The 26,835-nt window shown below is 43.5% G+C and overlaps 1 protein-coding gene across 1 annotated transcript in view; it reads left to right on the forward strand.

Annotated features, from left to right (window-relative positions):
- The window catches only part of LOC126092029 (putative inorganic phosphate cotransporter), a 202,254-nt gene that overhangs the window by 108,047 nt on the left and 67,372 nt on the right, over window positions 1-26,835 (forward strand). The gene's annotated exons all lie outside the window — the stretch shown is intronic.

Here is a 26,835-nt window from a genome sequence, read left to right on the forward strand (position 1 = left end):
AAAACCAAACGTTTAGTCAGTGCATTGACTTTCCTTGAGCGGTGCCACAACAACGGTGATGATTTCTTAAGCCAAATTGTTACGGGCGATGAAACATGGGTGGCCTACGTCACACCAGAATCAAAGCAACAGTCCATGGAAGTTGAGCAAGGGCGTCGTTCTGCTGCAAGACAATGCCCGTCCGCATGTGGCGAATCAAACCAAAGATATCATCACATCTTTTCGATGGGAAACTCTAGATCATCCTCCGTACACCCACGGTCTTGCGCCCAGTGACTACCATCTGTTCCTGCATTTGAAGAAACACCTGGTCGGTCAGCGTCTTCAAGACGATGATGAAGTCAAAACAGTGATGATGCAGTGGTTAGCACGTCAGGTGGCAGACTTCTATGAGGAGAGTATTCAAAAACTAGGACAACGTTATGACAAGTGCCTCAATATTGACGGAAACTATGTAGAAAAGTATATTAAGGTACAAGCTTTCATGTAAAAATAAAATTATTGAGATATCTTAGCACATCTTTTTTTGATTCCAAAACGGTACTTTTTTAAAAAACACGGCTCGCATCTCTGCATGTCAGTGAATGTCGGATGATTCAAGAGGAAAGAACAGATTTCCGTTGTTTAATATAGACAAATTGTAGAAGACAGAAGCACGTTGCGAATGATTCTGGATAGAGGAAGGTTCAAAGTTTTGACACAGCAGCGCTGTTGTTTGTTTGTTGCAAAGTGGCGACAACACCACAAGAGAAATCATTCTGCGTATTATAATTTGCGAAAAATCAACCCATTGTTGAAGTTCAGTGCTCATTCCGTCATCGGTTCAACAAGATGCCACCTCTGCACAGCAGATTTATGAATGGCATACAAATTTATTGAAAGTTGATTGCATATGCAAAGGGAAGAATAGTGTTGGCCACACGCGTCCGATGAAAGTGTTGAGCGCATCTGAGATGCGTTGACACGGAGCCCTCGGAAGTCCGCAAGACGGGCAGCTTCCTCGAACAACGGTGTGACGTGGTCTGAAACAAAGCTTGCATAAGAAACATACAAGTTGCAGTTACTGCAGCAATTGCGTCCCGGCGACAATACCAGAAGGTACGAATTTTGCATTTGATTTTTCCAGGATATTACAGAGGACACATTTTGCGAAAGACTCATCTTCTCGAACGAATCGTAGTTTCATCTATCAGGTAAAGCAAACCCCCATTGTGTAAGAACTTGAGGGTCACTAATCCTGCCGTCGTCTTCCAAAATGAAAGAGACTCGCTGACACTCCAATGTGTTTTGTGCCTTTTCTGTTCAGAAAGTTTAGGAATCTTCTTTTTGTGGAGGAAACTGTGACAGGAATCTCATACCTGAACACGCAGAAAAACTGGTTGTTTGTTCAACTTCACGAAGATTCCAATGACTTCATTTTTATACGTGACGGCGTCCTGTCTCGCCGGCCAGTGTGGCCGAGCGGTTCTAGGCGCTTCAGTCTGGAACCGCGCGATCGCAACGGTCGCATATTCGAATCCTGCCTCGGGCATGGATCTGTGTGATGTCCTAAGGTTACTTAGGTTTAATTGGCTCAAATGGCTCTGAGGACTATGGGACTCAACATCTTAGGTCATAAGTCCCCTAGAACTTAGAACTACTTAAACCTAACTGTCCTAAAGACATCACACACACCCATGCCCGAGGCAGGATTCGAACCTACGACCGTAGCAGTCCCGCGGTTCCGGACTGCAGCGCCAGAACCGCTAGACCACCGCGGCCGGCACTTAGGTTTAATTAGTACTAAATTCTGGGGACTGATGACCTCAGATGTTAGTGCTCAGAGCCATTTTTTTCGTCCTGTCTCACTTTCATCTTTCGGTCCGGCGTTATCTTAATAACGCTATCCCAGAACGTTGAACTGGAAGAGGTGGACAACAAGATCTTGTTCGGTGCTTTTGGCCTCTCAGGTCACCAGACCTCACATCTAGCTTTTTCTGTGGGGGTTCATGAAAGACAGAGCGTTTGTTCCATCTATGGCAACTACTCTTTAAGAGCTGAGAAAGCGAGTAGTTACTGCTGTCGTGCCGGCCGGAGTGGCCGAGCGGTTCTGGGCGCTACAGTCTGGAACCGCGCGACCGCTACGGTCGCAGGTTCGAATCCTGCCTCGGGCATGGATGTGTGTGATGTCATTAGGTTAGTTAGGTTTAAGTAGTTCTAAGTTCTAAAGGACTGATAACCTCAGAAGTTAAGTCCCATAGTGCTCAGAGCCACTTCACAGCTGTCGATTCAATAAACAGGGACCTTTAGACTCGTGTCTGGAATGAAATGGCCTATCGTTACGATGTTTATTGACCAACGTATCGCGCTAATGTTGAGTGTATGGGATAGTGTCTGTGTGAACATAAAACTGTGAGCCTTCTTCTATCCAGTGATGTGAGCAATGTGTTTCTATCTTTCGTAATTTGTCTGTAACAAACAATCTTAGCCTGTTCTTTCTTTTTGAATGACCATGCGTATAAAACCGGAGCTCCTGGGAATTGAAGCTAATTGCGAAACTAAAGTGGAAAATTCTAGACATACAACACAACATGTTGACGCACGATGGAGTTTTGATCTGCTGACTTGCTAATCCATCAATCCATCCATCCAAAAAATTTCCAATACGACAATCAGCAAGGGGACTGCTGATTCACATAAGCTTCGGAATGTTCTGAAGGATCCTAAGGCAATTATCGATACGTGGATCGTATGGATCACATTAACTTGGCATGTTCTCATAAAGGTACTGCAGTGGTGAAGTACCTCTCTGTAATTCGTCAAGACTCAGTCACAGATCACCACCCAGCCTTCCACTCTAATGCTTGAAGCGAATGACTGGCTGATTTCTTCCTTCCTTCGTTTGGTCCTCAATATTGACGTGTCATTAAGCCCAAAACAGTAGAAAGTGGCCTGGAAAGTCGCAGAAAACGAAATGAGGGAGAGAACTTTTCCTCAGGCACCTGTTACCAGGACGCGAGGGTCACACAGGTCATCTGCAGACGCGAGGAGAAAGCAGAATCGGAGCCACGAGGTCGTTGCCGGGAGCAGCCGTGCGGAAGCGGGAATGCACAACCCGACTGCTGGAACTGGTTTTCCGGTTCGTTTCGGACCTACCTAAGGAACATTCCGATTTTCTGTTTAGATTACGCGAGCCAGGGCTGTTCAAACAATACTCTATCTGATCAAAAACATCCGGACACCCATTAGTGGTCAATAATATGGGCGCTACAGTCTGGAACCGCGCGACCGCTACGGTCGCAGTTTCGAATCCTGCCTCGGGCATGAATGTGTGTGATGTCCTTAGGTTGGTTAGGTTTAAGTAGCTCTAAGTTCTAGGGGACTGATGACCTCAGATGTTAAGTCCCATAGTGCTCAGAGCCATTTGAACCATTTGAATAATATGGGTCATATCCACCCTTCGCCTTTATGACGGACTGGACTCTGTTGGGGACGCTTTCAGTAAGGTGTCTGAATGCCAGTGGAGATAAAGCAGCCGAAACCAGAGAAGGTAATGGAGCTGGATGTTGGAGCGTGGACTTCTAAGTCATCCAAAACGTATTCCGTTGCGTTCAGGTCAAGACTCTGGACAGGCCCGTCCATTCCAGAATTGTTACCCTCCAGAAACCATCGCCTCACAGATGCTGCTTAAGGACAGAATGCATCATCATGCTGATACAATCATCGAATTGTTCTTCTACTGCACGCAATAAATAATGCTGTAAAATTTTGTCCTTATCCTTCCTCATCTAGTGTCTCCTTTAGCCCAATAAGGGGACCACACCAACGAAATATACTCCCATACTGTACACCACCATCTCCGTGCCGCGTTGTTGCCACCACACATGATGGTTGGTAACGTTTCCCAGGCATTCGCCCAACCCAAACCCTTCCATCGGATTGCCACATAATGTACTATGATTCAGCACTACGAATCACTCGTTTCCAGTCATCCACTCTCCGTTGGCTCCACTCTTTACACTACTTCAAACTTGGCTGCTGAGTACTGACTGTGTGGCTCATAAGGAGCTGTTCGGCCATTTTCTCCCCCCTCCCCCCCCCCCCCCATTCTTTTTAACTCCCTACTCGCAGTCATTGTGCTAACTGGACTACTGGTAAGACTTCTGATCTCACGACTGATTTCTTTCGCTGATTTTATGGCGATTTTTTGCACAAACCCTCCGCAACGCTCCTCCATCCCTGTCCGACAGTACATTAGGTATGTCTGGCCTTGGGTTAACTGCTGTTGTTCCTTCGCGTTTCCACTTCACAGCCACATCACCAAAAGTCTACTTGGGTAGCTTTAGAAGGGTTGAAATGTCCATGCTGGATTTCTTACTCAAGTGACATCCAATGACTACTCCACGTTAGAAGTCACTGCTGTCTCCTGAGCGACACATTCTGCTGTTGCCGGCCGTAGTGACCGAGAGGTTCTAGGCGCTACAGTCTGGAACCCCGCGACCGCTACGGTCGCAGGATCGAATCCTGCCTCGGGCATGTATGTGTGTGATATCCGTAGGTTAGCTAGGTTTAAGTAGTTCTAAGTTCTAGGGGACTGATGACCTCAGAAGTTAAGTCCCATAGTGCTCAGAGCCATCTGAACCATTCTGCTGTTGCTGCATTTGTACTGAAAACAGAATATTCTCAGCCTCGTGTTTTATTTGATCTCAAAGAAATGAAATGAGAAGAAAAAAGATTTATAACAGATTTATAACTAGGATACGTAGATTAGGACACATCCCGAGGCTTCAAGGCATAGTCAGTTTGGCAGTGGAGGTAAAAGGGGAACGGGTAAAGAAGGGAGGGTAAAAATTGTAGAGTTGGCCATTGCTTGAATATAGTAAGAAGTATCAAATTGATCTAGGATGCAGCAATTGTGCAGATATCAAAAGCTTCCACAAAATTGATGCAATTTTGTCATGTGATGACATGGTTGGAGACCGTGGCTGTTATTTGAAGACAAATGTTGATGGTGTTGAGACATCAACCAGCCACAAATTTATTTTCAGTTCCTTTATTCAAAAGGTACCGTTACCGGTTTCAAATCATTACGATTCAGCTTCAGACGGTTTTCATGCTTTCATTACAACATGTAGTGCATTTTTTACAGATTAATTGTCGTGAAATGTCTGTTTGGAGTGTTCGTTTTCATAGTTTTCGCCCAACAGATGCGAATACATTCCCACTGCAGTCTTACCGTCGCACACGTAAATTTTTCTCACTGAACACTTTAGATTTGCCACAGAATAGATTCCTAAGATGCACCACATGTTTGATACATACAAAGTGCTTACAAACATACGACACTCATATCTTTGTCAGCACTTTGTATGTATCAAAACATGTGGTGCATGTTAGAAATCTATTCCCTGACAAATCTAAAGTATTCAGTGATAAAAATTTACGTGTGCAACGATAAGAATACAGTGGGAATGTAATCACATCTGTTGGGTAAATATATATGTATATATATATATATATATATATATATATATATATATATATATATATATATATATATATAAACCGCATCACATGTTGTAATGAAAGCATGAAAACCGTCTGAAGATGAATCGTAATGATTCGAAACCGATAACGGTCCCTTTTGAATAAAGGAAATGAAAATAAATTTGTGGCTGGTTGCTGTCTCAACACCACGAACATTTGTCTTCCACAAAATTGCCGTGGGAGAGCTGCATCGAACCATTCTTTCGACTGAATATCACAATAACATACAGATGGAGGAGAGAAGGTGGGCAGAAAACTGAAATTTGGTAAGACTTCAGTTCGTTGCACTAACCACTATGATTCTCGTATTTCCACATGTCAGATTCTATCTTTCTTTTACATCTTTTAGACTGTTTCTTTGCAACTTTATTTGCCATTTATTATGTAAATTATTTATTTATTCCGTTAAAATTGTTTGATCAGTTACCTAGAGACTGTAGAATAGGTCATACATTTTACAGATATTTCTCAAAGCTCTTATTTAATGCGCAGATTTTTATGAAAACTTTTAAATGTACACTAAATGAGAAATAGAAAAGGCACTAAATTAACAGTGGTGACTGACTTAAGGAGAGAAAATCAAGAAGACAGAAATTGTTGAATATTCCGCCAGCAACGCAGTCCCGGTACAGAAGCCTTGGAAACACCTTGAGCCCTGTGTGCTTGAATGGATTAAGTGTATACACACTTTTGTTACAAAAAAGAGAAAAACCGGGCACGATCTTATCCTAATTCTTCCAGTCTATGTAACAATACATTGGTTCATGGCCTTGTATACTGACCATCTTATCTCATGCAACCTGTTAATGGAATACTTTGAAGACATCGCCTTGGCCACGATTCCTTCAAAGCCTAATTGCATTTGCCGTTACGTCGACACCTTCGTTGCCTGACATGTTGGACGTGAAAGTCTGAAGCAGGTCTTTGGCCACATCAGTAACACCCATGATCACATCAGTTTCACGATGGACTTAGAGACGGACGTTGCCTTTACGTTCCTCGATATCCTTGTCCGCCGAAAAGCAAACTGGCTTCTCAGCCACTGTTTGCGGAAAACCTCCTCACAAAAATCGGTAACTGCACGCTACCAGCTACCACCACCCAGCACAGAAATGTTCTGTTCTGAGGACTTTGGTTCATCGAGACGAAGCCGTTTCAGACGCTGAAAACCTCCCGAAAGAACTGAGCCACTTACGAAAAGTGTTCCAAGACAACGGCTGCAGCAGCCGATAAATTCCGTAAGCAATTTCACCAAAGGCTCATACAGGGTGTTTCAAAAATTACCGGTATATTTGAAACGGCAATAAAAACTAAACGAGCAGCGATAGAAATACACCGTTTGTTGCAATATGCTTGGGACAACAGTACATTTTCAGGCGGACAAACTTTCGAAATTACAGTAGTTACAATTTTCAACAACAGATGGCGCTGCAAGTGATGTGAACGATATAGAAGACAACGCAGTCTGTGGGTGCGCCATTCTGTACGTCGTCTTTCTGCTGTAAGCGTGTGCTGTTCACAACGTGCAAGTGTGCTGTAGACAACATGGTTTATTCCTTAGTACAGAGGATTTTTCTGATGTTGGAATTCCACCGCCTAGAACACAGTGTTGTTGCAACAAGACGAAGTTTTCAACGGAGGTTTAATGTAACCAAAGGACCGAAAAGCGATACAATAAAGGATCTGTTTGAAAAATTTCAACAGACTGGGAACGTGACGGATGAACGTGCTGGAAAGGTAGGGCGACCGCGTACGGCAACCACAGAGGGCAACGCGCAGCTAGTGCAGCAGGTGATCCAACAGCGGCCTCGGGTTTCCGTTCGCCGTGTTGCAGCTGCGGTCCAAATGACGCCAACGTCCACGTATCGTCTCATGCGCCAGAGTTTACATCTCTATCCATACAAAATTCAAACGCAGCAACCCCTCAGCGCCGCTACCATTGCTGCACGAGAGACATGCATGTGGGCAGCATTTGGTTTACTGACGAAGCTTATTTTTACCTGGACGGCTTCGTCAATAAACAGAACTGCCGCATATGGGGAACCGAAAAGCCCCATGTTGCAGTCCCATCGTCCCTGCATCCTCAAAAAGTACTGGTCTAGGCCGCCATTTCTTCCAAAGGAATCACTGGCCCATTTTTCCGATCCGAAACGATTACTGCATCACGCTATCTGGACATTCTTCGTGAATTTGTGGCGGTACAAACTGCCTTAGACGACACTGCGAACACCTCGTGGTTTATGCAAGATGGTGCCCAGCCACATCGCACGGCCGACGTCTTTACTTTCCTGAATGAATATTTCGATGATCGTGTGATTGCTTTGGGCTATCCGAAACATACAGGAGGCGGCGTGGATTGGCCTCCCTATTCACCAGACATGAACCCCTGTGACTTCTTTCTGTGGGGACACTTGAAAGACCAGGTGTACCGCCAGAATCCAGAAACAATTGAACAGCTGAAGCAGTACATCTCATCTGCATGTGAAGCCATTCCGCCAGACACGTTGTCAAAGGTTTCGGATAATTTCATTCAGAGAATACGCCATATTATTGCTACGCATGGTGGATATGTGGAAAATATCGTACTATAGAGTTTCCCAGACCGCAGCGCCATCTGTTGTTGAAAATTGTAACTACTGTAATTTCGAAAGTTTGTCTGCCTGAAAATGTACTGTTGTCCCAAGCATATTGCAACAAACGGTGTATTTCTATCGCTGCTCGTTTAGTTTTTATTGCCGTTTCAAATATACCGGTCATTTTTGAAACACCCTGTAAGTAGAAGGTGTAACAACATAAGTGATAGTGAGAAGTTTATACAGTGTAATTTATTATGTGAAGTATAAAGTGTTTACTCTTTACTGCTTAATGTCTTTGCATTACTGTAAGGAAATGGAGTTAGCGAAATAAGTTTTGTGGAATTATAACTGTGTGTTTAAATAATGAAACTTTATTAAATATGTTTGTTTATGTATGAGAAACTGCAATGTAAAACTGGTTCATACTTCCGAATTTTGTACTGTCTAATATAAAAGACATAGTGATTCCTCTCCGCTACGCAAGTGGTGTGGCGCGAGCTAAAAGGTGGAAGTGGCGGTCGGGCTAAGCAGGAAGCGAGGGAGCACAGGAGGGAGGCAGTCAGTAGGAGCAGCTGACCAATCAACAGCGCAGGTGCCGAGCGAGGCATCCAGTATCTAATTTGAGATGGAATGGCCTCGGGTGTAATTGTGGCTGTAAAATGGTGCTCTCGCATTGGAATTGGCTCTAAAAATGATATTCACACCGCCAAGAAGAACTAAATAGAGCATATTACTGCCAAGGGAGAGACTAGGTAGTCGCCACGTGCTCGCCACCACTATTGCGCCTCTACTTCACCAGATCCAAGAGTTTAGAACTGTATAACAGTATGAACCAGAGTGTTTGTGTGATTTAATTTGCAATAATAATTCAAATATTGCTGAACTTTGTGCTCGAACCATGAATTTACTCCTTTCATGGTACCTAACAGGGTCCTCTCCTCAAAATTATTAAACACCGAGTATCCTGTGTGTGAAAACTGACAATAATCTGTGTTATTTGCTTATGGCTAATTTCTCAATGCAAAAATGTATAAATGTAGATAGTCAGATTAATGGTTTCATTGAAATCAAGGGAGACACTTATTGATGAATTTATAAAAATCTCCGGTGTGTTTTGTTTTTCTTCTATTTTACAAATGTCAGTGTTTTAATGTTCAGCAGTATAAAAGTGGTCAGTGAAAATCTCTTGCTTCACAAGTGGTGTCATAAAGCATTAGGTTTTGATGCTATTTGAAGTTGCACTTTTACTTGAAGTCATTTCTGAAGTTGTAGAGAATATTGTCAGTACAAATAATGTTAAAACTTTGCAAGACAAATGATCTTAAGTGGAGCAGTAATTCAGCTTTTATCATAATGCAAAATATTTCTGAGAAGTGTATATAGTTTGCTTATGTAAAGAAGGGATGGTTTGTGGGCCTCCATTTCATTCTTTTGTATCGGGAAGAAACCAAACGAAATAGTTGTTTTTTAGTTAAAGAAACCTGACGTAATCATTTAAATAATATATAAAAAAAAGGTATGTGTTCCGCTTTATCTTATTACATTTGTCATGTGTATATGTGTGTTAGTCAAACTTTAATTCTCATCAGATGCCATTTAATCTTGTGTTAGCCTTTGGGAATAATTCCTGTGCTACAGTAGTTCAAATGGTTCAGATGGCTCTGAGCACTATGGGACTTAACATCTGAGGTCATCAGTCCCCTAGAACTTAGAACTACTTAAATCTAACTAACCTAAGGACATCACACACATCCATGCCAGATGCAGTATTCGAACCTGCGACCGTAGCGGTCACGCGGTTCTAGACTGAAGCGACCAGAACCGCTCGACCACATCAGCCGGCGCTAAAGTAGTGAAATGTAAAAGTGAAGATTATGGTCAACAGGGATAAAGTACAAATTTTTTATGATTGCTTACGTATGCTGTTTGTAACAACTGCTATTCACTGTGTATTTCGTCTGGTTATGGTAGGTGTTCATTGCACATGATTAAGAAAGGATTTATGAAAGTTACTTTTGCAAGAGTAAAAATAGATTCATTAAAAATAATTTTCCACGCTATTATGCCTAATTAGGCTGGCGACCGTTTTATATTTCATTTACAGGAACTCCGTTACTGTAATTTCTTATAAAATTTTAGTATTTCTGTTGTCCACTAACTGCTACTATTACGAGCTTCATGTTCGATTCCCTCTGTCTGTTAGGTAACACACGGTCAAAATTTTAAAAATCCTCCCAGAGGGTAACATTTACTGCAAGTTTAAACCAAATTTGGTAATCATTAATACGCGGTAGTGTTATAAAGGCCTCCGAGAAGGCACGAAATTGCGGTTTTCCCGTTCTGTGGCTCAATAACAGGAAACACAGCCGGCTCCTAAACAGGTCGATTCATTCTTGAGCCTCCAGCAAAATGCAACCAAATCATTTATATAACGCTGGACTAGGCACTACTGACGTCACAGGCAGCAGCTCGACTATACAGGGTGTTTATTTTGAGACAGCAAAATATGTCGGGAAACGATGCATCGCACGAAAAAAAATGTTCTAGATGAAAGTTAATATTAGCAAAGGAAACATCTGTCTGTGCTGCAACTGGCGTCCTTCTAACAACCCCTACTGTGTGGTGTTGGTGATCAGCTTTGAATTTTCAAATGGGAACCTCCTATTTTTATTGCATATTCGGATTATACGACAAAAAATTGGTACCGATTGCTCAAACTATTGCCTTCCATTCGTGATGGCCCTGTTTTTGCATTTTGGTTCTGCATTCCATTCTCTACGTACACGTAAATCTTTGTATTCGAAATTTACTTGAGTGTTCCAGATTTGATTGTTCATGACATTATGGTTAGCCGTTTCAATGCCTGACGGGAAACTATGTTTAGCGTGATCCAGGAACAACGACCTGAATGTGGTAGTTTTCTGTTCCCATCGGGATGCTTGGTATCGATGAGTCTCCTTGCCTGTCACCTACGGGGTGCTTGATTTCGATGAATCCCATGGCAGGTGCGCGTGTAACTATCACTTCATTGATATTTTACCTTATTACAGTGGTTGTTGTTTGTATGGCGGTTGCTGGATGGAAGCACACACCGAAAACAGTCACCCTGATGGCAGGGTTCGAGAGCGGCCTCCGAAATTAAGCATTTCGATAGTTTGTGGACTCTCCACAATGAACCCCACCGGAAACAGGAAACTACGTTACCATACATTTGGCTTATTTTCCACAAATATCAATGGCACGCCATATTATTTTTACTGTACAAACATTTAAACATCAGTATAGCCGTTAGAACATAAAGGGTTATATTCACAACGTAAAGGGTATGTAGAATCAAATACATCGGTTGTTAATCGTAAAAACAAGCACATTTGATATTAGTCAACTACAGCGTCTTCTGCACGAATGGGAAACAATGATTTGAGTAAACCGTACCTATTTTTTCGCGCAGAATCGGAATATGCAACAAAAATGAGGGAGGCCACATTTGAAAATGTAAACTCGACCTCGGTGATTTCCCTAAATAGTTTCAAGCAAATGTCGGGATGGTTCCTTTGAAAGGGCACGGCCGATTTCCTTCCCTAATCCGAGCTTGAGCTCCGTCTCTAATGACATCGTCGTCGACGGGACGTTTAACGCTAATCTCCTCCTCCACCTCCAAGTTTACCCCGCCCACTCAGGAGGGGTGGTTATGTAGCAGAGGTAGATGTCCTCTTTGCTAATACTGACTTTTCACCTAGAATAGCGCCGGCCCCGGTTGCCATGCGGTTTTAGGCGCTCCAGTCCGGATCCGCGCTGCTGCTACGGTCGCAGGTTCGAATCCTGCCTCGGGCGTGTGTGAGTGTGATGTCCTTAGGTTAGTTAGGTTTAAGTAGTTCTAAGTTCTAGGGGACTGATGACCACAGCAGTTGAGTCCCATAGTGCTCAGAGCCATTTGAACCATTTTTGAACCTAGAATAGCTTTTTCGTATAATGCGTCGTTTTCCAGGTATTTAGTTGTCTCATGTTAAAACCAATACCCTGTATAAGGACGGCAGCAGCAACCGCACGACAGTCACCATTTCACTGTGGCGGAGGAGCTCTCGGTGTAAATTAGTGGGTGATTAACTGTTTGACGTGGCAGCAAGGGCGAGAGAGATTTATTCTAGAGCACACTTTTTACGTGTTCTTTGCAGAACAATACCCAGTTTTATTTATAATTTTATTTCGTATGTACTCTACGTATGTTGTTCTCTGGGTTCAAGGCTTCCCATGTGTGTATGACTGGTTTTGGTTATATAGGGTGATTTTGCTAAATGCGGACAGATCGTAGGAAATGATCTCTGGGAAGAGAAAGAGCAAGAAAGGTCGCGTGGATGTGTGATCATAAATACACTGACCAGACAAAACATCATGACCACTGCCCACCGCGACGTTGGATGCCGTCTGGTGGCGTTGAGGGCACTGGAAAATCCATTAAGCAACTTTAACAAAGGGCAGATTATTATTACGCAGAGCCTGTGAACGAGTATCTCGAAAACCGCGGAATCGGTCGAATGTTCACGTGCTACTGTCGTGAGCATCTACAGAAAGAGGTAGAAGGACAGTGAAACTACTACTAGGCACTAAATGAATGGACGTCCACGACACTTCACAAGAACTTGGTGTTCGGAGGCTTGTCTGCTCTGTAAAGTAGGACAGATGGTGATCTGTGGCATCTCTGCCGAAAGAGTACAATGCCGGTGCAAGTTCAAGTTTTCGTAGCACCACGTTCATCGTACATTGGCGAACATGGAGCTCCGCAGCAGACCACCCCTACTTGTTCATATGTTGACCCAAGATATGTTAACTGCGATTGCAGTGGGTACGGGTCGTTCAGGATTCAACTCTCGATCGACGGAAACGTGTCAGCTCTTCGGATGGATCACATTTTTGCTACGCTAGACCGCTGATCGTCTCCACAACTGCCGTCATCGAGGAGAATGACAGCTTGAAACGTGCAGCGCGCCAGGCTGGTTAAGACAGTATTATGTTACGAGAGATATCCTCCTGCGCTTGAATGGGACCTGTGGTAGTAATCGAAGACACGCTGACGGCTGCGAATCATCTGCATCCCTTCCTGAGATGTCATCCCCGACGGCGATGTCATCTTCAGTAGTGTAATTGTCCTCGTCTCAGAGCCAGAACCGTGCTACAGTGGTTTGAGGAGCATTATAGCGAAGTCACGTTGATACCTTGGTGACCAAATTCGCCTGATGCAAATCCTATGGAACCCATCTGTGTCGCTATCGGATGCCATCACCGCGTACACAAGTCAGAGGCCCTTTCTTTACACGAATTACATGACGTGTGCGTAGACATCTAATGCTACACACCTTCACAAAACTGCTAACAAACTTTCGGATCGCTGATACGCAGAATCAGTGATGTAAATCATCCCACAGGCGGACAAAGAAGCTATTAAGTAGATGCTCATAATGTTTTGCCTCTTAATGTATATTTTATATTCTTATTATTTATTAATTCATGCCGCGCGGGGTAGCCGTGCGGTCTACGGCCTCTTGTCACGGTTCCCGCGGCTCCCCCAGTCGGAGGTTCGACTCCTCCCTCGGGGCCGGCCGGAGTGGCCGAGCGGTTAAAGGCGCTACAGTCTGGAACCGCACGACCGCTACGGTCGCAGATTCGAATCCTGCCTCGGGCATGGATGTTTGTGATGTCCTTAGGTTAGTTAGGTTTAAGTAGTTCTAAGTTCTAGGGGACTTATGACCACAGCAGTTGAGTCCCATAGTGCTCAGAGCCATTTGAACCATTTTGAACCTCCCTCGGGAATGGGTGTTTGTGTTGTCCTTAGCGTAAGTCAGATTAAGTAGTGCGTAAGCCTAGGGACCGATGACTTCAGCAGTTTGGTCCCATGATCCTCACCACAGATTTCCAATTTCCTACTAATTCATCTTGAATTTACAGTACAATGCACTATTCGACAAGCTATGATAAAATCACTGATACACAAGGTGTTCGAGCTGGACCCAAGGACCTCCGAGTACGCGTGAACGTGACGCAGCAGTGACCAGCTCACTAATTCAAACGTGCCATCCTGCAACCGAAAGGCGTCGCAGGCAGCATGAATAGGTTGTTACACTGTCCGCAAGTCTAGCATAGGATCCCAGTACACAGCTTCTTTCAGGTGCCCACACAGGCAGAAATTCGGCGCCGGGTGGGCCGTGCACCTGGACCACCCCGTCTGATCCATCAGCTGGGGTAAATGATGTCGAAATGCCTACGCACGGAAATGAGCTGGAAGTGAGCTGGAGCTCCACCGTGTAGTAGTCACATTACCCTTCGTACCACCAAAGGCACCTCTTGTAGCAGGAATGACAGGGTCACTCGCAGGCAGTACAGGTATGCTCCGCCTAAGAGGTATTATGGAATGATGATTGGCCCCACGAGGTGGTCGCCAATAATCCCCGACCACACAACTGAAGCTGAACCTGAGCTGGTCGTTCGCTATCACCACACCATGGGGATTCTTCGTAGCCCACTGGCGGGTAGTGATGATTTACGACATCGCCTTCGTCTGTGAATAGAACCGTGATGGCCTGTGCCATGAGCCAGCGACAAAACCGTCGCCGTGGATAATAAGGCACGCACTCGTCGTGAATGATACGGACAGTGGCACTGGTCGTGAAGAAAGTCTCATACAATCGTTTGATTTACTGCATGCTGGTGTATCACTTGCTTGATGCTGATACATTATACAATGTTTAGGCCTACCATACATCTTCTTTTTCCCGGACAGGTGCTCTTTTTGAGCCACGCGGGGTAGCCGCGCGGTCTGGGGCACCTTGTCACAGTCCGTGCGTCTCCCACCGTCGGAGGTTCGAGTCCTCCCTCGGGCATGGATGTGTGTGTTGTCCATAGCGTAAGTTAATTTGAGTAGTGTGTAGGCTTAGGGACTGATGACCTCCGCAGTTTGGCCCCATAATACCTTACCACAAATTCCCAAATTTCCTGTTTTTGAGCCAAAAAATGTGTCCGAACAGATTTAATAAAAATCTATGAAAGTCCTGTTTTTTGGACTGCAGAAAAATATGCGAGTTTTGAACGAAGGAAACCATTCATCACTGTAATTAATCGTAAATAAATGCAACTGTAATACGTTTGACAAAAAAAAATCTGTCTGTTGTTTGTTGAGTTTACTTTCGTTTCGTTGCCGACATCATTAGGAAGTCATCTCTCCAGTATTCAACCAGTAAGTTCTGTCTTCCGCATCATGTTCGTTGATGTTGCTTCTGCTAGCCTTAGATGCTGAAGTTAAAGCAGTGCTGTTTATTTGAGATAGTGTGTGTCTTTTGCACCAAATTAAGTTGCGAACTTCAATACAAAATGCCGAAAAGCAAGTCAGTGTTAAATGATGTGCTTGTGGAGAAATACGAATCATTTAAAGCAGGAGAAATTCAAAATTGGTACATATGAGTCTCCAGCACATGTTCTGCACAATTGTGTGCAATATGGTGTTCATAACAGGTTGAAGAATAATACTAATAGAGATGTTTTGAAAATATTCAACTCCTTTTCCACTTATAGCGTACATACGAGAGGAGTCGAAAGAATTTTGTGAGTTTTTTACACTATTCAAAAACTAGGTGATTATCTCTATTTCGTTGTACTGACAGATTGAATCATATGTTTCCAACATTGAAACCTTACATTTTTCTCAAAGTTATATTCCTGTGGTACTTAAAAGATTTTTTTTGAGAATGAATTGATTGAAGCTAGATTATTGTTTGTTCACTCGTTCATGTCAGTTTTCAACAATAATATACTGAACTTGGAGAAAGAATCTAATTCTGTAGCTGAATCTATTTCTATTTTAGAATCTCCATTAAAGACTCTCGAGGAAGTTACAAACATAATTGCATTCCCTCAAAAATAAAGGCTATACTTACACGTAAAAGGAAGACGGTAATTCACAGGAGTGTGACAGCGCTGGCAAAGAGTGACAGTTGTGTATAGTTCTGCTGAAGCGTGACGTGCATGTTTCAGTCATCTAGTGTTGTTTGTTATTCTGAACTGCTGAAAACTGCAGTTATTTTTTTCTGTTTCTAGTCATAATACTAACGCGTAACGTGTCTTTTCTTTTGCAAACGTACAGTGGTTCAAAGACAGGTACAGATTTAACAAAGAAAACACAAAAGATGCTGTGTGTGTCCCGTACAAACATTTGAACTGCCTGAGCTTTTATGAGTACTTGTAGGAAGCAAAAACCAATTAAGAGAGATTTGTTCATCCTTCATATATTCGTGGCATAAAATTGAAAAAGACAGTAATGTGATAACAGAGTATAGTGATAATGAATAAACTGTCAACATATTTCATATTTAGTCTTAAAAGTAATCACGGGAAGTCACTGTTTAGTTTCGGGTAGTTTTACATGATTTATTTTTAAGTTGATCAATAAAGTACCTCAATTTTTTTATGTTCACTGTCCTCTTTTTTATGAGGAAGGTATGGTACCCTTACAATGATCAACAACTGTTCCTTGAAGGTCTGTGTACGTACTTGGCGCAACTGCCTTTCATGTTTACCTATTCCTGTACACCAGCCTGCCTCAAATGGCTCTAAGCACTGCGACCGTAGTAGCAGCGTGGTTCCGAACTGGAGCGCCTAGAATCAGCCTGCCTCGTACAATTGAAGAAACACTGTTGCAATTTATGGCGCAGATGCTGTCGGCGAGGTTATATTCCCTCTACAGTGGTGCTGCCGCCCGCCCATTTCCAGTTGCTTCTCCGTACGTAAAGACAATGTCGGTCTGTTCCTGGTTGGTATGCTGGGCCATCGTCTCTCAGCGCGGCTCTACACGACACACGTCCACAACACAGAGACTCGGCAACAGCAGTGAAGCGTATGTCCACTACGAGGTGCATTCAAGTTCTAAGGCCTCCGATTTTTTTTTCTAATTAACTACTCACCCGAAATCGATGAAACTGGCGTTACTTCTCGACGTAATCTCCCTGCAGACGTACACATTTTCCACAACGCTGACGCCATGATTCCATGGCAGCGGCGAAGGCTTCTTTAGGAGTCTGTTTTGACCACTGGAAAATCGCTGAGGCAATAGCGGCACGGCTGGTGAATGTGCGGCCACGCAGAGTGTCTTTCATTGTTGGAAAAAGCCAAAAGTCACTAGGAGCCAAGTCAGGTGAGTAGGGAGCATGAGGAATCACTTCAAAGTTGTTATCACGAAGAAACTGTTGCGTAACGTTAGCTCGATGTGCGGGTGCGTTGTCTTGGTGAAACAGCACACGCGCAGCCCTTCCCGGACGTTTTTGTTGCAGTGCAGGAAGGAATTTGTTCTTCAAAACATTTTCGTAGGATGCACCTGTTACCGTAGTGCCCTTTGGAACGCAATGGGTAAGGATTATGCCCTCGCTGTCCCAGAACATGGACACCATCATTTTTTCAGCACTGGCAGTTACCCGAAATTTTTTTGGTGGCGGTGAATCTGTGTGCTTCCAGTAAGCGGACTGGCGCTTTGTTTCTGGATTGAAAAATGGCATCCACGTCTCATCCATTGTCACAACCGACGAAAAGAAAGTCCCATTCATGCTGTCGTTGCGCGTCAACATTGCTTGGCAACATGCCACACGGGCAGCCGTGTGGTCGTCCGTCAGCATTCATGGCACCCACCTGGATGACACTTTTCGCATTTTCAGGTCGTCATGCAGGATTGTGTGCACAGAACCCACAGAAATGCCAACTCTGGAGGCGATCTGTTCGACAGTCATTCGGTGATCCCCCAAAACAATTCTCTCCACTTTCTCGATCGTGTCGTCAGACCGGCTTGTGCGAGCCCGAGGTTGTTTCGGTTTGTTGTCACACCATGTTCTGCCTTCATTAAACTGTCGCACCCACGAACGCACATTCGACACATCCATAACTCCATCACCACATGTCTCCTTCAACTGTCGATGAATTTCAATTGGTTTCACACCACGCAAATTCGGAAAACGAATGATTTCACGCTGTTCAAGTAAGGAAAACGTCGCCATTTTAAATATTTAAAACAGTTCTCATTCTCGCCGCTGGCGGTAAAATTCCATCTGCCGTACGGTACTGCCATCTCTAGGACGTATTGACAATGAACGCGGCCTCATTTTAAAACGATACGCATGTTTCTATCTCTTTCCAGTCCGGAGAAAAAAAAATCGGAGGCCTTAGAACTTGAATGCTCCTCGTATTAGCGATGTGGGAGGGCGACCCCGTCGTAGACAACATACCAGTACAGAAAGAACATTCCAACCAGGTAGTTATAATTAAAGTGAAGCTACTCACAAGCGTGGGTTGTAATTATCGTATGGGAGCGAAATTTTGTAGATATTCTAATGCGTTAATGCGGAGCCGATCTATGTCGGAAAAAGGAAGTTCCAATTTTGGCCACAGGTTCAAATCTGATGCTCTGAATACAAGAAAGACGCATAGAAAAGTCTTCATATGTAACGTATTAGGAACGGGACGTGAGCAGAAAAGTGAGAAAGTGAAACGTCCCCTTACAAAAATTATGAATGACTGTGCTCGTAAACTTCTACGTTATTTGATACTGAATGTACTCAAACAGTTCTCTCTTTAATTATTCTGATCATCACTAAACTGACGCATATTTTTTTAGCGCAACGCAGTCTGTCTTTCAATAATCCCTACAAAAGAATAGCCCTGACTAACAATAACCTATACCTTTCATGAATCACTTACCTCACAAAAATCTTCGTTACTCGAACTATTGCAATACAGCGAGCTTCAATACCGCCAGCTAAATAAAAGATTCTAACTACTGAAGGCACTAACTACTGATAGCCATATAGTTACCAAATGAAAGATTTTGATAGAACCAGCCACAGACTGCACACAGCACAGTCAGTGGTTTTAATGCAGAGCGCTACGTGGCGTTACCAACATAAAAATCTAAACAGCCTACTTACAAAAGGCATGTTGTTGTTGTGGTCTTCAGTCCTGAGACTGGTTTGATGCAGCTCTCCATGCTACTCTATCCCGTGCAAGCTTCTTCATCTCCCAGTACCTACTGCAACCTACATCCTTCTGAATCTGCTTAGTGTATTGATCTCTTGGTCTCCCTCTACGATTTTTACCCTCCACGCTGCCCTCCAATGCTAAATTTGTGATCCCTCGATGCCTCAGAACATGTCCTACCAACCGATCCCTTCTTCTAGTCAAGTTGTGCCACAAACTTCTCCCCAATCCTATTCAATACCTCCTCATCAGTTACGTGATCTACCCACCTTATCTTCAGCATTCTTCTGTAGCACCACATTTCGAAAGCTTCTATTCTCTTCTTGTCCAAACTAGTTATCATCCATGTCTCACTTCCATACATGGCTACACTCCATACAAATACTTTCAGAAACGACTTCCTGACACCTAAATCTATATTCGATGTTAACAAATTTCTCTTCTTGAGAAACGCTTTCCTTGCCATTGCCAGTCTACATTTTATATCCTCTCTACTTCGACCATCATCGGTTATTTTACTCCCTAAATAGCAAAACTCCTTTACTACTTTAAGTGTCTCATTTCCTAATCTAATTCTCTCAGCATCACCCGACTTAATTTGACTACATTCCAATATCCTCGTTTTGCTTTTGTTAATGTTCATCTTATATCCTCCTTTCAAGACACTGTCCATTCCGTTCAACTGCTCGTCCAAGTCCTTTGCTGTCTCTGACAGAATTACAATGTCATCGGCGAACCTCAAAGTTTTTACTTCTTCTCCATGAATTTTAATACCTACTCCGAATTTTTCTTTTGTTTCCTTTACTGCTTGCTCAATATACAGATTGAATAACATCGGGGAGAGGCTACAACCCTGTCTCACTCCTTTCCCAACCACTGCTTCCCTTTCATGCCCCTCGACTCTTATAACTGCCATCTGGTTTCTGTACAAATTGTAAATAGCCTTTCGCTCCCTGTATTTTACCCCTGCCACCTTCAGAATTTGAAAGAGAGTATTCCAGTCAACATTGTCAAAAGCTTTCTCTAAGTCTACAAATGCTAGAAACGTAGGTTTGCCTTTTCTTAATCTTTCTTCCAAGATAAGTCGCAAGGTCAGTATTGCCTCACGTGTTCCAACATTTCTACGGAATCCAAACTGATCTTCCCCGAGGTCGGTTTCTACCAGTTTTTCCATTCGTCTGTAAAGAATTCGTGTTAGTATTTTGCAGCTGTGACTTATTAAACTGATAGTTCGGTAACTTTCACATCTGTCAACACCTGCTTTCTTTGGGATTGGAATTATTATATTCTTCTTAAAGTCTGAGGGTATTTCGCCTGTCTCATACATCGTGCTCACCAGATAGTAGAGTTTTGTCATGACTGGCTCTCCTGAGGCCATCAGTAGTTCTAATGGAATGTTGTCTACTCCCGGGGCCTTGTTTTGACTCAGGTCTTTCAGTGCTCTGTCAAACTCTTCACGCAGTATCTTATCTCCCATTTCATCTTCATCTACATCCTCTTCCATTTCCATAATATTGTCCTCAAGTACATCGCCCTTGTATAAACCCTCTATATACTCCTTCCACCTTTCTGCTTTCCCTTCTTTGCTTAGAACTGGGTTGCCATCTGAGCTCTTGATATTCATACAAGTGGTTCTCTTCTCTCCAAAGGTCTCTTTAATTTTCCTGTAGGCAGTATCTATCTTACCCCTAGTGAGACAAGCCTCTACATCCTTACATTTGTCCTCTAGCCATCCCTGCTTAGCCATTTTGCACTTCCTGTCGATTTCATTTTTGAGACGTTTGTATTCCTTTTTGCCTGCTTCATTTACTGCATTTTTATATTTTCTCCTTTCATCAATTAAATTCAATATTTCTTCTGTTACCCAAGGATTTCTATTAGCCCGCGTCTTTTTACCTACTTGATCGTCTGCTGCCTTCACCACTTCATCCCTCAGAGCTACCCATTCTTCTTCTACTGTATTTCTTTCCCCCATTCCTGTCAATTGTTCCCTAATGCTCTCCCTGAAACTCTCTACAACCTCTGGTTCTTTCAGTTTATCCAGGTCCCATCTCCTTAAATTCCCACCTTTTTGCAGTTTCTTCAGTTTCAATCTGCAGTTCATAACCAATAGATTGTGGTCAGAATCTACATCTGCCCCAGGAAATGTCTTACAATTTAAAACCTGGTTCCTAAATCTCTGTCTTACCATTATATAATCTATCTGAAACCTGTCAGTATCTCCAGGCTTCTTCCATGTATACAGCCTCCTTTTATGATTCTTGAACCAAGTGTTGGCTATGATTAAGTTATGCTCTGTGCAAAATTCTACAAGGCGGCTTCCTCTTTCATTCCTTCCCCCCAATCCATATTCACCTACTATGTTTCCTTCTCTCCCTTTTCCTACTGACGAATTCCAGTCACCCATCACTATTAAATTTTCGTCTCCCTTCACTACCTGAATAATTTCTTTTATCTCATCATACATTTCATCTATTTCTTCATCATCTGCAGAGCTAGTTGGCATATAAACTTGTACTACTGTAGTAGGCATGGGCTTTGTGTCTATCTTGGCCACAATAATGCGTTCACTATGCTGTTTGTAGTAGCTAACCCGCACTCCTATTTTTTTATTCATTATTAAACCTACTCCTGCATTACCCCTATTTGATTTTGTATTTATAACCCTGTAATCACCTGACCAAAAGTCTTGTTCCTCCTGCCACCGAACTTCACTAATTCCCACTATATCTAACTTTAACCTATCCATCTCCCTTTTTAAGTTTTCTAGCCTACCTGCCCGATTAAGTGATCTGACATTCCACGCCCCGATCCGTAGAACGCCAGTTTTCTTTCTCCTGATAACGACGTCCTCTTGAGTAGTCCCCGCCCGGAGATCCGAATGGGGGACTATTTTACCTCCGGAATATTTTACCCAAGAGGACGCCATCATCATTTAATCATACAGTAGAGCTGCATGTCCTCGGGAAAAATTACGGCTGTAGTTTCCCCTTGCTTTCAGCCGTTCGCAGTACCAGCACAGCAAGGCCGTTTTGGTTAATGTTACAAGGCCAGATCAGTCAATCATCCAGACTGTTGCCCCTGCAACTACTGAAAAGGCTGCTGCCCCTCTTCAGGAACCACATGTTTGTCTGGCCTCTCAACAGATACCCCTCCGTTGTGGTTGCACCTACGGTACGGCCATCTGTATCGCTGAGGCACGCAAGCCTCCCCACCAACGGCAAGGTCCATGGTTCATGGGGGGGACAAAAGGCATAACGTTGACATTATTATTGACCGCCAATTACACAATTTGTTCATTACGAGCACCAGAAACGTCGACTAGATGGTGCACACGCAAAACGACATGGTCATCAGTTGCTCGCAGCAGTTCCGGTGGAATCTGAGCAATGTGTTCCCATACACTGGCAGAGACGATAAGTGTCCCTGGTAAACGCGTTCTTTTAGCCATCCTCAGAGCCAAAGGTCACGTGGATTTAGGTCACGTGACTTTGCAGGCCATGCATCTGGGAAATTTCTGGAAATAACACATTCGTGGAAGGTTGCTTAAGCAAATCTTTCACTGGACGAGCGACATGATGTGTTGCCCCACACTGCTTGAAAACTGTGGTTTCCACACATTTGCGCTCTTCCAAAGCCGGAATCACAAGCTGTACAACGAACTCTCGATAACGTGCAGACGTCACAGTATACATGAGAACCCTCTGGGTGTGTTCTCTTCAAAGAAGAATAATGGCGCTTGTGAATCTACACCACACAACCATATAAGGCGAGTGCAGTGTCTCTTTATGCACAACACGAGGCAGTTATGCACCCTGGAACGTGAAACGTGCTTCGTCACGCTATAGAATATTGTCCGGTCACATGTCATCAACTTCGATCCGTGTCAGAAACCGAAGAATAAATTCAGAGCATTGCTGTGGATCATGAGGTTTCAGTTGCTGTATCCTTTAGATCTTGTACGGTATCAGTGTAAAATAAACCACAAAACTTTCCGTACTGTTGACCTTGGCATGGATGACTCACGTGACATTGCACGAGCACTTCCCGGGACACGTGCTGCATGGTCAGTTACAGCAAAAGCAACCTCGTCAGTAACTTCCACCGGGATAGGACGCCATCCTCTTCTAGGTGCCACACCAAGCCCACCCATGTTTTAGAATTTCATTATCATCTTCTTTAAACCATTTGACATCGGTCGTATCCTCAGACCTTTCAGTCGGTGACGCTCTCTCAGGCATCATGTAGTTGCCAATCGCATAAAACAGTTTCACTAAAAGTGCACGGTCTCCGTTCCCGACAGCCGCACTGTTGACGCACGTTATGGTTTGCCAGATGGCAGCGTGGATCTCATACCGTCATACAGTGTGCAGCGCCAGATTTGCACCTGGTGGCCACAATTGGCACTAATTGGCTTTCCCCAAATCTGTTCCGCGTCAACGAATTAGCATATCTACCAAGTTTCGCTGTCATATAATAATTACGACCCACAATGGACCTCTGTAATTAACTGCACTTTAATTGTAGTCGCCCGGTACTTGTCTGGTGTTTTTTCATGTGTGGTTCCAGTCATTGAAACCTACACACATACCCCACAGCATATGCCCACATGACCTTTTTTTTCTCCTTATCCTCTCGGGATCGTTTCCTGAGGTTTGTTCCTACCCTGTATATCTAGTCTACGTGTATTATTAAAGTCGTGATAGTTTTTGCAAATTCTCTACTTCATTCCCCTTAGCTCTTCATCTTCAGAAACTACACCACTGAAAAAAAATGCAACACCACTGTGATCAGTGGCATCAGAGTATAATATGTACATACTGAGGGGCTGTACTGTTACTGATTTATTTTTCACGGTTATCGGCCATCAGATGGCGTTCAGAAAGTTTATCTTCGCTTCCTCAGTTGAGTTAACTGTTCTGTTAACTATAATCTATCCTAGGTACCCCTAAAAAAACTATGCCCAGTAATTGCAAGAAGGCACAGGCCACACCTGTCCAAAAGAAGGGTAGCAGAAGTGTCCACAAAACTACCGCCCAGTACCTTTGACATCCATTTGCTGTAGAATTTGAGAACACATGCTTCAAATGGCTCTGAGCACTATGGGACTCAACATCTTACGTCATAAGTCCCCTAGAACTTAGAACTACTTAAACCTAACTAACCTAAGGACATCACATACACCCATGCCCGAGGCAGGATTCGAACCTGCGACCGTAGCAGTCCCGCGGTTCCGGACTGCAGCGCCAGAACCGCTAGATCACCGCGGTCGGCTGAACACATGCTGAGCTCAGACATAATGAGGTGTCTCGAACAGATCGACCTCCTCCATGCCAACCAGCATGGATTTCGAAAACATCGATCGTGTGACTCAGACGACATTCTGAAATCCCTAGATCAAGGCAGCCAGATAGACGCAGTATTTCTCGATATCCGAAAAGCATTTGATTCAGTACCACGCCTACGCTTATTATCAAAAGTACGATCATATACGGTATCAGAAGAAATATCGCACTGGACTAAGGATTTCTTGGCAAGGAGGACACAGCGTGTTATCTTGGATGGAGAGTCATTTACAGATGTGAAAGTAACTTCGGATGCACCTAAGGGAAGTGTGTTGGGTTCCTTGTTATCCATGTTGTGCATTAACGATCACGCACATTTCGCAGATGATGCAGTTAGCTACAATTAAATACAGTGTGAACAAAGCTATATACATATTCAGTCAGACATTGATAAGATTTTAATCTGGTGGAATGATTGGCAGCATCCTTAAATGTTCCAAAATGTAAAACTGTGTACTTCACAAAAAAAAACATAGTATCCTATAAATATAATATTAGTGAGTCGCAGTTGGAATCTGTAAACTAATACAAATACTTGTGTGTATTCCTTAGTAGGGTCATGAAGTGGAACAATCACTTAGGCTCAGTCGTGGGGAAAGCAGGTAGGAGAATTCGCTTTATAGGTAGAATACTAGGGAAATGCGATCACTCTACAAACGAGATTGAAACAAATCACTCATTAAACCCATCGTAGAATATCGCTCGAGTGCGTGGGATCCAACCAAATGGGACTGACAGTGGTATTGAACGTCTACAGATGAGGGCACCAAGAATAGTGACAGATTTCTTTGGTCCGCGGGAGAGTGTTGGCTCTGAGCACTATGGGACTTAACATCTGTGGTCATCAGTCCCCTAGAACTTAGAACTACTTAAACCTAACTAACCTAAGGACATCACACACATCCACGCCCGAGGCAGGATTCGAACCCGCGACCGTAGCAGTCGTGCGGTTCCGGACTGAAGCGCCTAGAACCGCTCGGCCACCGCGGCCGGCGCGGGAGAGTGTTCCTGAGAAGCTGAAAGAAATAAACTGGCAGACTCTTGAAGATAGACGGAAACTATCCCGAGAGAGTCTGCTAATAAGGTTTCAAGTACCGGTTTTAAATGATAGCTCTAGGAATATACTGCAGCTCCGTACATATCGCCCCCATAGGAAACGTAAAGATAAGATTAGATTAATTACATCATGCACAGAGCTTTTAAATAATCATATTTTCCTGCTCTCCATTCTTGAATGAAACGGGAAAAAGTCCTACTAACCGCTGCAGTGAGATGTACCCTCTCACATGCACTACACAGAGAATCGTAGAATATATATATATATATATATATATATATATATATATATATATATATATATATATATATATATATATATATATAGGGTGTTTCCGTAACAGCGTGCAAAAAATTAATAGGTCATAGAGGATGCTCCACTGAACAATTTCTGGTAGGAAACCGTGGGCCTGAGAAGCCAGCTTAAGGAGATAATGGGAATAAAATCATATTACTGTGTACTTTTTCCTTTACATTAGTTAACTGCAAATACCATCATTGACGCAATGAACGTACCATTTGTACTGTATTCTTACAAAATGTGCTGAAACTCAGGGTCTTCAGCTTCAATGCAAGCATGACATAGGTGAAAAAAATACTGATGCATCCTGACAAATATCCCTGATGTGTTTCGAATCACATCACAGAGAGCTGCAATTCTGGCAAGTAATTCCACCTCCGTATGCACTGGGGTCCCACACACAAGCGACTTTAGGTATCCCCATAGGAAATAATCAAGGGGATAAAGGTCAGGTGGCCTCGCAGGCCGTGGAATAGGACCTTCCCTTCCAATCCAGCGACTAGGAAATACTGTACATGTGCTGCCCCATCGTATTGTACTGTACGTCTCTGAATATGAATGAGTAATGAATGGGTCTGTCGTTGATTCATAACACGTTCTGATGCGGGATGAAGTAAATACGATACAAAAGAGCCACGTTATGGACGAGCAAAGTAAACAAAACCCGTGTCATAGACTTCCGCCGGCCGCTGTGGCCGAGCGGTTCTAGGCGCTTCAGTCAGGAACCGCGCGACTGCTACGGCGGCAGGTTCGAGTCCTGCCTCGGGCATAGATGTGTGTGATGTCCTTAGGTTAGTTAGGTTTACGTAGTACTAAGTTCTAGGGGAGTGATGACCTCAGATGTTAAGTCCCATAGTGCTCAGAGCCATTTGAACCATGGACTTCCTTGTAATCAGGCTCGTCCTCCTTGTTTCCTTGCAGGAAATAAAGAAACAACATAGTGCGTGTAAACCTGTACGCATGTTAGTTGTAAATAAGCTGGAAAACTGTCATGCTAGACAAAGCGGTAGACAAGTTTACTTCTAGA

Source organism: Schistocerca cancellata, chromosome 7 (assembly GCF_023864275.1).
Source record: "Schistocerca cancellata isolate TAMUIC-IGC-003103 chromosome 7, iqSchCanc2.1, whole genome shotgun sequence".
Classification (NCBI taxonomy): Eukaryota; Metazoa; Arthropoda; class Insecta; order Orthoptera; family Acrididae; genus Schistocerca; species Schistocerca cancellata.